General features: G+C 39.4%; 1 non-coding gene and 1 pseudogene across 1 annotated transcript; both read right to left on the reverse strand.

The window, feature by feature from the left end:
* The window catches only part of LOC125854763 (uncharacterized), a 153,476-nt pseudogene that overhangs the window by 59,940 nt on the left and 82,118 nt on the right, over window positions 1–11,418 (reverse strand).
* Window positions 7,883–7,989, reverse strand: LOC125854003 (small nucleolar RNA R71). The gene has a single exon (XR_007445302.1). It is a non-coding gene; the product is annotated as a small nucleolar RNA R71 (small nucleolar RNA).

An 11,418-nucleotide genomic window follows, 5' to 3' on the forward strand; every position in this document is an offset into this window, starting at 1 on the left:
TCAGGATTTCAAGAGTGCAGTATGTATGTTAGCACAGTTTGTAGTTGCATAGTGCCAACCAATTGCGCCAGATGTTGCCGGACCTTCTGAAGGACCTGCAAGTACGAGAGTTCATGAATTTATTGCCTTGAATCCTTCACAGTTTACAAGGACAAATCACAAAGGAGACCCTCAACACTTTATTGATCAGCTTCACAGGATCTTTAGAGTCATGCATGCCTCAACGACTAAGTCGGTTGAGTTAGCAGCATTTCGAATGCGTGATATTGCAGTATTATGGTACGAGAGTTTGGAGAGATCTAGGGGAAAAGATGCATCCCTACCCACTTGGGATAACTTTACAGAAGCTTTCATAGATCATTATTTGCCTCGAGAGATTATGGATGGCCGGATGGACCAGTTTATGAACCTCCGACAGGGCAGCATGAGTGTTCGAGAGTACGGGCTGAGATTTGATTCATTGGCTAGATATGCACCAACATTTGTTGATACGATGCCTGATAGGGTGCGTAGATTTGTGGGAGGGCTCAACTTACACTATATCGATGCTTGTTCTACCGCTGCACTAAATGATAATATGGATATCTCACGAATTCAGGCATGTGCACAAGGTATAGAGGATCGCCGACATTTACAGTATATGAGTGAGAGGGTCGAGAGAGAGAGACAGAAGAGGGATAGGCCCGCTGGTTCACATGGAGATTTTCAAAGTGGTCCCAGACCTCAATATTCTATTAGGCTACCTAGACCTCCACCACAATAGTTCCAGGGTAGTAGATTTGATCATCAGGAACAGTCAGGCCCAGGTGAGGGTTCACAAACATCAGGCTCGCAGTAGCAGAGGGGTTCAGACTAGGCTAGGACAGCCCTACCGCATTGCGCTACTTGCGGTAGGATATATTTTGGGAGGTGTAGAAAGGGTTCCACGGGTTGTTAATCTTGTGGACAGGAGGGGCATGAGTGGAGAAACTACCCTACCATAGGTTAGGGTGGTATAGGTAAGTTGACCAGGTCAACAGTAGGTTCCTCCTCATCACCACAGTCTACAAGGAGTGGACCCCAGACTTCAGCACGTAGAGATAGAGGTGGAGGCAGAGAGGGATCATCTAGTTCTGGTAGTGGGCAGAATCGTACGTATTCATTAACTGGCTGACAGGACTCAGAGTCATCACCAGATGTTGTGACAGGTACATTGATTGTTTGCTCCCATTGTGTTTATTCTTTGATAGATCCTGGATCTACTTTGTCTTATGTTACTCCATTTATTGCGGGGAAGTTATGTATAGTAGTAGAGTCATTAGATCGACCCTTTATTGTATCTACAACAGTTGGTGAGTCTATTATTGCCAGGAGAGTCTATCGAGGTTTCACGGTAGAGATTATCGACCGTCAGACCTCTGTAAATCTCGTAGAGTTAGAGATGGTCGATTTTGACGTTATTATGGGTATGGACTAGTTAGCGTCTTGTTATGCTAATGTTGAGTGCTAGACAAAGATTGTTAGATTCCACTTTCCAGGAGAGGTAGTTCGGGAATGGAAAGGCGATACAACAACGCCTAAAGGTAAGTTTATTTCCTATCTTAAGGCGAGGAGGATAATTACCAAGGGTTGTATTTATTATCTTGTTCACGTTCATGATATAGATGCAGAACCACCAACTCTTTAGTCTCTTCCGGTAGTTAATGAGTTTCTAGATGTATTTCCAGACGAGCTCCCTGGTATCCCTCCAGAACGGGAAATTGATTTTGCTATCGATATGCTACCAAGTACACAACCCATATCTATCCCTCCTTATAGAATGGCTCATGCTGAGCTAAAGGAGTTGAAGGATCAGCTGAAAGACTTGCTGGATAAAGGCTTTATTAGACCTAGTGCTTCACCATGCGGTTCACTAGTATTGTTCGTAAGGAAGAAAGATGGCTCACTTAGAATGTGTATCGATTACCGACAGCTGAATAAGGCAACTATAAAGAATAAGTATCCCCTTTCGAGGATAGATGACTTGTTTGATCAATTACAAGGTGCTAAGTGTTTCTCAAAGATTGATTTAAGATTAGGGTACCACCAGATACGAGTTCGGGAGAAAGACGTTCCAAAGATAGCTTTTAGAACTAGTTATGGACACTTTGAGTTCTTGGTAATGTCTTTTGGATTAACTAATGCCCCAACAGTGTTCATAGACCCGATGAATAGTATATTCAGGCCTTATCTAGACTTGTTTGTGATTATATTTATAGATGTTATTTTGGTGTATTCACGTTCATAAGATGAGCATGAAAATCACCTGCGAGCAGTCCTTCAGGTTTTTCAAGATCGAGAACTTTATGCAATGTTTTCTAAGTGTGAGTTCTGGTTAGACTCTGTAGCTTTCTTAGGCCATATTGTATCAGATGCAAACATTGCGGTTGAGACACAAAAGATTGAGGTCGTAAAGACTTGGCCCAGTCCCATGACTCCGACTGAGGTTCGTAGCTTCTTAGGGTTAGCTGGGTACTACAAAAGGTTTGTAGAGGGGTTTTCTTCAATCTTAGCCCCATTAACGAAGCTGACTCAAAAACCAGGTCAGTTCCAGTGGACTAAGGCTTGCGAGCATAGTTTCTAGGAGCTGAAGGACAAGTTGACATCAACACTAGTTCTTGCATTGCCAGACGGTTCAGAAGGCTATGCGGTGTATTGTGATGCTTCTGGTGTTGGGTTGGGATGTGTTCTAATGCAACATGGTAAGGTTATCACATATGCTTCAAGGCAGTTGAGAAAGCATGAGAAGAACTATCCAACCCACGATTTAGAGTTGGCTGCAGTTGTGCATGCGCTAAAGATCTGGAGACACTATTTGTATTGCGTTCATGTTGACATCTTCACAGATCATAAAAGCCTTTAATATATCTTTAGACAAAAGGATTTAAATCTTTGACAACATCGATGGCAATAATTCCTGAAAGATTACGACGTGGACATTTTATATCATCCAGGAAAGGCGAATGTGGTAGCTGATTCCCTCAGTGAAGGTCTATGGGTAGTTTATCATATTTAGGTGTTGAGAAGCGTGGGCTAGCGCGAGAGCTTCATCAGTTAGCTAGCTTGGGAATCAGATTGTTAGATGCAGAAGATAGTGGGGTAACAATTCAGGACACAGCCGTATCATCTCTAGTTGTAGAAGTAAAATCATGGCAACAAGAGGATCCTAGCTTAGAGCAGCTCAAAGCCAAGGCTCAAAATCAATAGACTTTAGCATTTGATATAGCAGGAGATGGAGTCCTTAGATATAGTGGTCGATTGTGTGTTCCTAATGTTGCAGGGCTTCCGCATCGGATTATGGAAGAGGCACATCATTCCTGTTATTTTATTCACTCTAGTTTGACGAAGATGTACCATGATATTAAGGAGATTTGTTGGTGGCACGGGATGAAGAAGGGCGTTGCTGAGTTTGTGGTACATTGTCCTAACTGCCAACAGGTGAAGGTTGAGCACCAAAAGCCCGCTGGGCTAGTTTTGGAGATAGTCATTCCTTTGTGGAAGTGGGAAGCAATTTATATGGATTTTATTACAGGGTTACCTCAATCGCATCGCAAGTATAACTCTATTTGGGTAATTGTTGATAGACTAACAAAATTCGCCCACTTCTTACTAGTCAGGGCTACTTTTACGGCCGAAGATTATGCAGGGCTCTATATTAGGGAGATTGTTAGGATACACGGTGTCCAGTTCTATTATTTCTGAAAGAGGAGCACAATTCACTGCCAACTTCTGGAATTTCTTCCAGAAAGGACTGGGGACACATGTTAATCTTAGTGAAAGCATTCACCCTCAGACAGATGGCCAGGCTGAGTGCATAATTTTGACACTTGAGGATATGCTACGGGCATGTACGCTAAACTTCAAGGGGAGTTGGGATGACCACTTACCTATTATAGAGTTCGCATACAATAATACTTATCATTCCAGCATCGGGATGACACCTTATGAGGCTTTGTATGGGCAAAAATATAGATCTCCCATTGGATGGTTCGAGGTAGGTGAATTAGGGTTGATTGGACCCGACTTAGTACAACAGACAGTAGAGCAGGTCAAGCTCATACGGGAGAGGTTGCTAACAGCTCAAAGCCGACAGAAGTCATACTCAGATGTGTGACGAAGGGACTTAGAGTTTTGCATTGATGATTGGGTATTCTTAAAAGTCTCGCCTATGAAGGAGGTTATGAGAATTGGCAAAAAAGGCAAGCTTAGTTCAAGATTCATTGGGCCATATGGGATCCTTCGAAGGGTAGGATGAGTGGCTTATGAGTTAGAATTGCCTTCGGGGCTAGAATCTGTTCATCCAGTTTTCCATGTATCTATGCTACGGAAGTGCGTAGGAGACCCTTCTCGGGTTGTCCCAGTTGAGGATGTTCAGATCACCGAGGAAACTCTAGTTGCCATATTAGATCGGTAGGTCCGTAAATTGAGAACCAAAGAGGTGGCTTCGGTTAAAGTATTGTGGAGAAACAAGAATAGAGAAGAGGTGACCTGGGAAGTTGAGGATGGCATGAGGTCCAAATATCCTCACTTGTTTCATATCCAAGGGTGATGGCATAACAGTTTATATTGGTGCAGTGAGGTAAGATACCTATCTGATTTTTTTTATATTGTTGCTTATTGTTATTGTTGTTGTCATTGTATATTTGCTCACACTGTTATTGCGGAGCTATAGTGCTCAGCAATTTAAGTCGTCATGTGAGACACCTAGGTTATACTTTTTGCATTTTAGGTTCCTAGACAGTGACAAACTAAACCGCGTGACTTAGATTTTTTTTTATTCGAGGACAAATGTTTCTAAGGGGGGAAGGATGTAACACCCCGACTTTCCAAAACATCTAAATTAACCCGTATCTTCATGGAAAGACAAGGAGGGTGAGTAATAAATTAAAAATGATGTGGTATGTCATATTTTAAGTGTTCAAGGGTTGTAACTCAAGTTTTGAAGTTAAGTAAGTGGCAAAATAAAGTTGGCGAAAGTTATCGTAAGTTCCTTTTTAAAGATTTGTCTAAAATTTGGGTCAAATGTCTTGGATGTTTTCTCCCAATATATAAAGAGTTAGAAGGCCTATCACCCATTAAATCGAAGGCCTACGAGTCTAGTTTGCAACGCACAAAACCCCGTATCAAACCAACATTAGAAAAAAAGTTATGAGGGTTTTACTAGGGACTGCCGGGACAGAATCCAGGTCGGATCCGAGTCGGGTCAAAGATATGGTATGTCGGCTAATTTAACGTTTTAAGCCATGAATACTTTCCATTTCAGTTCCAAACCAGAGAGAAAGCTTAAGAGAGAGTTCCTATGGATTTCTAGCATGATGAAGGTTAGTTTTTGACAATTTTTACCATTAAACATTGTCCCTGTGCCTAGAAACGTAATCCCTACAGGTGGCAATCATTTTTCCCTTCTATAAGCTGTATTTGGAGCTAGTTTTGAACAAAAAAATTTGTAGTTATTGGTGTTTATTCAAGGTTTACACTTGGTTAACTAAGGTAATCATTTTGGGACCCTTTTATGGTTGTTTTTATGAATTTCTACGGACGTTTTGACAAGTTGGGGCAATATGGCAAATCTACCGATTTAAGATTAATAATGAACTGTTTATAAGTGCGTACCAGTTGTGTATATATAGTATTTGCAAGGCTTAGGACTTAAGGAACACCTTTCGTGAAGGAACTACGGCCTTTCGAGCGTTCATTGGAAAGGTATGTTAAGGTTATTCCCTACTTACGACATGTTTCCTTAAATCTTAGGAGCAATGTAATTGGTTTATTATCCTTGTTACACTTGTAGCCATTATTGTTGAGTGTTGGCTGCTCGAGTTGATATAATCCTCCCTTATCGGGATTCTTATTCAGTTAGTAACGTGCCTGTGTTGGACACGACTTAGAGGTTATTTGTATAGGTTGCTTATAACTAAATTGCTCGCTTTTAGCTATTGGATTGTTATTGTTGCCCTTGGGGCTATTGTGGTTAGCTGCAAGAATGTGATCTATACCTAGAAGGGCTATGTTCTGCCTACAGGGTTATATGGATGCCTAAAAGGACTATGAGTTGACTATGGGGCTATATTGATGCCTAGAAGGGATATGAGTTGTTTACAGGGCTATATTGACGCCTAAGAAGACTATGTGCTTCCTACAGGTCCATGTTGTTGCTTAAGAGGGCTATGAGTTGTCTATAAGCTATGTTGATGCCTAAGAGAGCTATGTGCTGCCTACGAGGCTATATTAATGCCTAAGAGGGCTATGTGACTACCTACGGGGCTAAGGGACTATCGAGAGGGGTATATAGGTTGATTGGCACCTTCCGGGCTTATGGGGGCCTGAGTAGGTGGTCTTATGTGCTGTTTGTACCTGCCGAGCTTATGGGGGTTTGGGTAGGTTGTTGTTTTTATTACTTCCTCATAGTCTATTACCTTTAATACACCGTACATTATTTTGTAATGATGCCCCATTGACTTTGGGGGGCTGCATTCATGCATGCAGGTCCTGACAGACGATCGAGTAGACCTCCTCAGCAGCAGGATTGACTTTTATCCGATTGGCTTTCCCTTTCCTTCGGAGCTGCCAGAGTTGGGAGGTTTGTTACCTTTTGTTGTATATATCTTTATGGGTAGGCTGGGGCTTGTCCCGCTAATCTTTAATACTCTTAGAGTCTTGCAGATTAGTGTGTGGGGTGTATAGCTATGTTATGGCCATACTAGCCTATGTTGTTGGTTTGCTGAAGCTTCTGAGCTGTTTGATGTATTGTAATGATATATATCTTCTTTTAGTTTTGGTATAGATATCATGGTGGCCTCGACGGCCCAATCAGGACTTCTGTGCTAGTTGGCTATTTATTTATATGATCATAGATTAGTTGACAAGGGCCTTGCTGACCGATGGCTTAGTTTTAAGTCGAGATATACTTGTTTGTTTTCTTGATTATGTGTGGCTGCCATGCGCTAGTAGCAGATAGTTCAGTAGGGTCGGCTCGGTCCTGAGTTTTAGCATTAGGAGCCAGTTGCGCCCCTCGAGTTTGGGGCATGATAAAACAAACCAATCAAACTCTCTGAATTGGACAACACTTGTTACTACAAATATATTGGAATAAATCAACTACTTGTCAGCTATTTAGTCCCCATGGAATCGATACACCCGATTGTTTATAATCACTTTATTACTTGACAACCACGTAAACTTACATATGTTGTTGGGAGACAACAAGGTTTTAGCGTCGTTGCAAGGGACTTAAAGTATTGAAAAGTTTGAGATACTTTTTTTTATTTTTGTTTTTACAGGGATTAACAAAGTGATCTTAGCTCTTGTGGTTGTAGATGGCAAGTTTTATGCAAAACTTTGACAGCGAGGCAAACCCCTCTGAAGTTGAAGGAAATCTAACTCCATTCCAATCGAAACCCAAAACGTTTCTTTATCAGAGGTTGAAGACTTGAAGGAGAAAGCCTTGTTGCATGTGCAACGCAACCAACCACTTGCAGTAATGGCAACTCAACCACAATTCCCAATCACAACACCTGAAGTGGCAGTCCCACTAGTAGAAAATGTAAACTCTAATATCGTAAAACTTAACATTACTAGAAGATGAGAGATGAAGTAGAATATGGCGCAAATATTGCACATAGAGGAACAGTACACATGCTTACCACATGAGGACCCGCAAGCTCATCTCTAGAATTTCTTAGAGATCGCAAATAGTTATATCACATAGGATGTCTATCGGAATGTGAGACTCTTCCTGTTTCTGTTCTGTCTGTTAGGAGAAGCCAAGAGGTGGCTTAAAATTGAATTAACCAACTATATCACATCATGAGCTGATTTGGTGAAAAAGTTTCTTGCAAGGTTCTCTTCATCTGGGAAGACAACTAAATTGAGGAGTGAGATCTTGGATTTTAGGTAGAAGGAAGGTGAAGGATTGCCCCAAGCATGGGATCGATTTAAAATGTTATTGCTGAATTGTCCCCATCATCACCAGACCTAGGAATTTCAAGCACATACGTTTGTTAAGAGTTTAGATATTCATTCTATGCTATTTCTTGATTTAGTTGCAGGTGGACAAGCACAAGAGAAAGAAAATGATGAGTTGTTGATACTCTAAATCAGGTTGGCGACTAGTAATCCTTAGTGGACCAGTGAGTCCAATAACGATGCAGTGAAGGAAATAAGAATGTTGGAGGTTGATGAGATGACTAGTATACAAGCACAAATTGCAGCGATGTGTGGAACTAACCCATAATTCATACATTTTGTGGGAAACGCAAGTAGAGGCACACAAAACCAAAATTTCAGGAACAACTGTTATCTCCTGTATTCAGACTAGCAAACAAAAAATAATAAAAAATGAAAAGAAAAAAAACAAAGAACTATCCGAGTCCACATAACCCACTGTGTATCCTTAAGAAATTTAACCCCCTCAAGTACCCGAGGTTGTAGATTCATTTCTCCTAAGATAAAACAGATTAACCATTAAAGAAGTAGCGGTACCTAAAACTTTGATAATTTCAACGAACCCAAAATGACAGTAACGAATCACACATACAGACATGATCGATTGATTTTGATTTGTAAGAAATGTATGTAGAAAAAGGGAAGGATTCAATGCACAAAAATGAGAGAAAACCACTATATTTATAGACAACAAAGGGTAAAGGTCACAACTCTTTGGAAAAAAAGACAACCTTTCAAAAAGGTCACAACCCATTGGAAAAGGCACAACCTTTCAAATGGTCACAATCCTTTAGAAAATACACAACCTTTCATAAAGGTCACAATCCTTCGGCAAAGTCACAACCCTTCATTTCCTCTTCACACCTTTAAAACCCAAAAATCCCCCATATGAATAGGGAATGACTATTGTTAAAACGTATGCATGAAAAACTGTGTGATTCGTAAGTAAGGATTGGTTGCATCTTAATAAATGGGTTTCCCTTTGAACTTTCCATAGCGAACATATATCAGATATACTCGGTCAATCGGTAGATTTGATATCTTTGAACCATTGAGCTTTGGTAGACCTAGACAACATAAGTCATACAATCAACCCCTGTACTATTTTTGGTTCTCATTGTTTTGTTCATTTCAGCCATGAACACATCTTGGTTTATAAGTGCGTAGAGAACTGGCCTTATGAAATTCACCTTGAAGCGGCTTACACATCACACTTACATAGGTGATTTCTAAATGTGTTATCCCGTAGATACACCATTTTATATACCTTGTATCAAACGTTGAAACCATCAAAAAGTCCTAATGTCTTTATCCTTGTTACTTAACATTGTCTTATCATGAGAATGGACCATAAAAAATATTTTGACAATGTTGAACCGTCATCAATGACCTTTTTTGATCTCCTTGAACCTAATCTTGGGATCTGCTGTCTTTTAGGTAGAGTTACCGCCACAATGACTTTTCCTCGGCCGTAGTCCCATTCCCTTGGATAACCTATCAACTCACTATCTAGTTAGGCATTTTGTAAATGGATCTGACACATTATCCTTTGACTTTACATAGTCAATTAGGATAATTCCACTAGAGAGTAGTTCTCTAACGATATTATGTCTACGTCATATATGACGAGACTTTCTGTTATACATCATGCATCATGCCCTACCTATTGCAAATTAACTCTAACAGTCTATGCATACTGGAGCTAAAGGTTTGGGCCAAAAATCTTTCAAGAAATTTCGTAGTCTTTCAACTTCTTCACCAACCTTATTTAGAGTAATAAACTCAGATTTCATAGTAGAGCGAGCGAAATATATCTGTTTGGATGATTTCCAAGAGACTGCTCCTCCACCAATAGTAAGTACATACAAACTCGTGAATTTCACTTCATTTGACCTGGTAATTCAATTTGCATCACTATATTCTTCAAATACTATTGAATATTAGTTATAATGAAAGCAATAGCTTTAAGTATGTTTTAAATGCTCCAAAACTCTTTTCAATGTCATTCAATGAGTTCGATTGAGATTACTTGTGAACCGACTCAGTTTACTAATAGCATAAGTTATATCTGATCGCGCACACTTCATGATATATATCATACTTCTCAATACTCTAGCATAATTCAATTGTAAGTCACTTTTGCCTTCATTCTTTGAAGTACAAAGCTCACATTTATTGGAGTTTTGCCAATATTGAAATCCAAATACTTGAGCTTGGCAAGTACGTTTTCAATCACATTAGTAACTTCAATGTCTTTCATATCGAAGTTCTCTCTAGTATATGCATAGTAGCATTTATGTCGGAAATGTCTCTTTTGATGATCAAAATGTCATCAATATAAAAACAAACAATGACCTTGTGATTTGGAGTGTCTTTAATGTAAAAATATTTATCACATTCATTAATCTTGAATTCATTTGCCAACATAGTTTGATCAAACTTCACATGTTATTATTTGGGCATTTGTTTTTAGTCCACAAAGTAACTTAACAAGTGTACAGACTTTATTTTCTTTACCAAGAACTACAAAGCCCTCGGGTTGTTCCATGTAAATTTCTTTCTCCATTTCTCTATTTAAAAAAAATGTTTTCACATCCATTTTGACGAATTTGAGGGTCATATACCGCAACTAGCGCAATTAAAATCTGAATTGATGTAATCCTAGTTAGTGGCTATTATGTGTCAAAATACTCATGGCTTTCTTATTTTCTAAAGCTTGTGACAACAAGTCTTGCTTTGTATTTGTCAATAGTTTCATCAACATTCTTTTCCTTTTGTAGATCCACTTTGAACCCAAAGGGAAGATCAACCAACTCTGAAGTATGGTTGCTCAAGATTGAATCTATCTTACTACTGACAGCCTCTTTCCAAAAAGAATGAGTCAATAGAGGACATAGCTTCTTCGAATTTATGAGACTCATTTTCAAAAAGAAATGTTAAAAAATCAAACTCGAAGGAAGTAATTTGTCCATTGACATTTACTACGCTTCTGAATCTCTTTATTAAGTACATTGTCCTTTGGTTCTTTCCAAGGCCGTTCAGACCCTTCACTTGACTATCCGACAGTTCGGATTTATGAACCATAAATCGACATGCTTTACTAATTGTAGCATATCCATAGAACATACAATCCACAGTCATAGGTTCTATTTTGATATGTTTGGGAATAGTTCCCTCATTTCCATTTCTCATATGGAATAGACTTTATTGGATATTGTTAGATCACTATCTTACACGAGTCATTGCTTGTATATACGTACTTTAAGGGACGACAAGCAATTCTCTATCAAGACACAACAAAGTCTGAACAAACATAACTTTTTGTTGCTCTCTTTCTTAACAAACAAAAGTTTTAATTTGTTACTCTTTTTTCTAACAAACAAAACATTTTGTTTCTCTCTTTCTAAACAGACAAAACTTTTTTTTATTCTCTTTTGCTATAATGATAGCGCCCCC

The sequence above is a fragment of the Solanum stenotomum genome, chromosome 1 (genome assembly GCF_019186545.1).
Source record: "Solanum stenotomum isolate F172 chromosome 1, ASM1918654v1, whole genome shotgun sequence".
Taxonomy (NCBI): domain Eukaryota; kingdom Viridiplantae; phylum Streptophyta; class Magnoliopsida; order Solanales; family Solanaceae; genus Solanum; species Solanum stenotomum.